Raw genomic sequence first — 4009 nt, forward strand, 5'->3', positions numbered from 1 at the left:
TAGTTATCATGCGAGCATTGGAGCTGCGCCATTCGAAGCATTGTATGGAAGGAAGTGTAGATCTCCTATCTGTTGGAATGAAGTAGGAGATCGACAATTAACGGGTCCCGAGATCATACACGAAACGACTGAGAAGATTGTACAAATCAAGGAGAGATTGAAAACAGCCCGTAGTCGCCAAATGAGCTACGCCGATGTCCGAAGGAAACCATTAGAGTTTCAGATCGGTGACATGGTTATGCTAAAGGTGTCACCTTGGAAAGGTGTGATACGTTTCGGCAAAAGGGGTAAATTGAACCCAAGATATGTAGGTCCGTTCAAGATTATCGAACGCATTGGACCGGTAGCTTATCGACTCGAGTTACCGCAACAACTCGCCGGAGTACATAATACCTTTCACGTCTCAAACCTTAAGAAGTGTCTTGCAAAGGAAGACCTCACCATTCCTCTTGAAGAAATCCATGTCGACGAGAAACTACAATTCGTCGAAGAACCAATCGAAATCATGGACCGTGAAGTTAAACAGCTCAAGCAGAGCAATATACCGATTGTTAAGGTTCGTTGGAATGCTAGAAGAGGTCCCGAGTTTACTTGGGAACGAGAGGATCAGATGAAACGAAAGTATCCGCATTTTTTTCTCGATGACGCAAAATAGGTACAATTTTAAAATTTCGGGACGAAATTTATTTAACGGGGAGGTAATGTAACGACCCGCACTTTTTCGATCATACTATACTTATAAGATTAATATTTACATAAATTAAACCTTGCCAACATGATAAGCAATCCAAATTGTCGAGACTTATATTTCCGAAAAGAGTTTTACACAACGTTTGACCGTCTAGTTTGACCAATGATATCACGAACTATACAATATATGATAATTATACGTTTGTGTATATAAATGTATATATACATATTTAACATGATTAATAAATGTTTTAATGTCTCATTTTGTATTAATAACAACAAGTTATATGTGTATTTTGAAACTACTAACTTAAGTTTTCAAAACGATAACTATACGTAACGTTATTTGACATAAATACTTAAGACATATAATGTTTATACATATATTGTATAAGTAATGTATTTAATCACTTTTAAAGACTTAAATACATAAAACCATATAAGTGTATTCACAAAAGATAGCTATATTTGAATCCTCATTCCATTTTTCACAAAATTTCTATACGTATACCTAGAGTATATGTACCCGTATCATACGCAGCTTCTAGATGTATTTACTATTGGTATATACCAATAAAAATCTGCTCCTTAGCAGCCTTAAATGATTAAGAAACATGTGGAACCAACCATTTGTCAAGTAGCATGAATTATTTAGCAAGAAAACAAAGTTAGGTATCTTTTTTTTCCTTTATAACCTAAAAACGTTTTTATGCATGCACACCATTTCTTCACCCCATTTTCTCATACTTACACTCCCATTTCTCTCTCAAAATACTCTTAACTTCATACTTGATCATCTCCAAGCATTTTCCCCATCATTTAGCTTCAAAAACATCACTTAATCACCATAAGAAAACCCTTACAAAAACACTTCAAGAATCCTTCCAAGAACACAAACTTACTTCCAATCTTTCATCCACTTCTATCACCCTTTTGATTCTAGCTTCTTACTCCTCTTTTACAGCAAACTTATCCAAGGAACTTGAGGTAGAATCTATGTTCATAACCTTATTCAATTCATATATATATAGCTATCTTATTTTGTGGTACAAAAGTTTAACAACAAGAACATAGTTTGAATGTTTTCAAACTTGTTTGCAAACTAAGTAGATCCTTCTAACTTAACTTTTAAAATACTTCAAGACATGTAACATAACTTATTTATATGTTAATTTAACAAGGTAAAACTTGGTTTTTCAAAGTATAAGTATTTTTAGAAAAATGGTCATTAAATGATTTTGTTGTAACAAAAATGTTTAACTTCATATGTTTCACTAATGTTTCACTTATGCCGTATGATTTTGAATACAAACCAAGGTATTTACAGTTCATAGTCTTAAAGAAGAACTCGATCCAAGAAGATGGCAATTTGAATCAACGAAAACGGATTTGTAACGAAGAAACTATGACCGAAACAAAATTGGTTATCCAAGACTTGTTTAACTTCGGGATTAATTGGGAAAAATTAAATAAAATCACATCTTTCTAAGATAACATGATATTTTATATATATGTACTTATAATTCAATTTCATATGGTTCAGGATCACCCGTAAACAACACGAGAAGATTAATCATAAGATCCCATGATTGTACGCAACACGTCATTTGACAACACCGGTACTTTATGTACGCAACACGTCATTTGACAACACCGGTACCGTGGGTCAAGATTAATCTCGACCAATACATATACGATGGGGTTTTATTTATTTCGTTGGGGGTTTTATTTATTTCATTGCGGGTATATTAAACATCTAAAAATGAACCATTAAAATTGAATTACTAACAACGAACTGCTAACTACGGACTAAGGAATTATTCAAAGTATTAAAAGTATAACAAGTATATATATGTGACGTTTGTTTAAAAAGAAAAGGTATTGATATATTATATATGGATAGGTTCGTGATATCAACCGGAGACCAAGTCAAATTATATATATATCTTCAAGACGAAAGTGAGTATATAGTCCCACTTTTAAACTCTAAATATTTCGGGATGAGAATACATGTATTTTATGTTTTACGTTATGGACACAAGTAACTGAAAAATATATTCTACGTTGAGTTGTACCACTGGCATACTTCCCTGTAGCTTGGTAACTATTATTTACAGCGGTATTGTAAACGCGAATCCTGTTGATAGATCTATCGGGCCTGACAACCCCAACCGGACTGGACGACCAGTATTCAACGGTTGCACAGTACTTCGTTTTGTGACTACACTTGGTACGGTGTAGTAAGATTTCATATTAAAGGGAATATGCGACGTGAAAATGTTAAGTATGGTTACCAAGTGCTCAACCACTTAGAATACTTTTATTAAACTGTTTATATACGAAATCTTGTGGTCTATATATATATTGCTGCCGGCACTAAACCTATATCTCACCAACTTTATGTTGACCTTTTTAAAACATGTCTATTCTCAGGTGATTTCTAAAGCTTCCGCTGCATCATGTTGGATCTAACCAGGATCTTGCGTACGCATGTTTGTGTCAAAAATAAAACTGCATATCCGAGATGTTGTATTGTAAAATATGCTAGAAACCGTGTTGTTGTCATCATTTGTAAAGTTTGTAAGTCGAAGATTATCGCTAAACGTTAATCTTCTTTTTATTGTCTTAAGCTTGTAACAAAAATAATGGTTATGGTTTGTAATGTATAATATATGCAGTTTTCTTTCAAAAATGTCTCATATAGAGGTCAATACCTCGCAATGAAATCATACGTTATCTAACGCGTTCTTATGGTTAAGGACGGGTTATGACAAAAAGATAGTGTTATATGCAAGTGGGTTGTAAGTTCATGTATGTACATGAATATATAAATATTACTTTGTTGAATTAAAGCAAGGAATGAGTCAAAAGAACAGTAACCGAAATGATTCATTGAAGTGGATGTGTAACAATATTGAACAACAACAAAAAAAATATCAATAAACAAATAAGTATGATCGTGATGTTTATCAAAATTCAATCATATATATATATATATATATATATATATATATATACTATAATTGCTATTATGTATTTTATATATAATATTAATACTAAATAAATATAGATATATTTCTAATAATAAATAAGTTATTATTATTATAATTAATAAAAATACTAATAATAAGAATAATAAGAATTATAATAATAAATGATAATATTAACAACAATGGTAATAATAATTATTTATAACAATAGAATGATATTATTGTTAATGATGATATTATAGTATTAATGATGATTTTTGTGATAATGAGTATTATAAAAATAATAATAATAATAACTAAAATAATAACTTTACCACTAATTATAATAA

This window comes from Rutidosis leptorrhynchoides, chromosome 9 (genome assembly GCF_046630445.1).
Source record: "Rutidosis leptorrhynchoides isolate AG116_Rl617_1_P2 chromosome 9, CSIRO_AGI_Rlap_v1, whole genome shotgun sequence".
Lineage (NCBI taxonomy): Eukaryota > Viridiplantae > Streptophyta > Magnoliopsida > Asterales > Asteraceae > Rutidosis > Rutidosis leptorrhynchoides.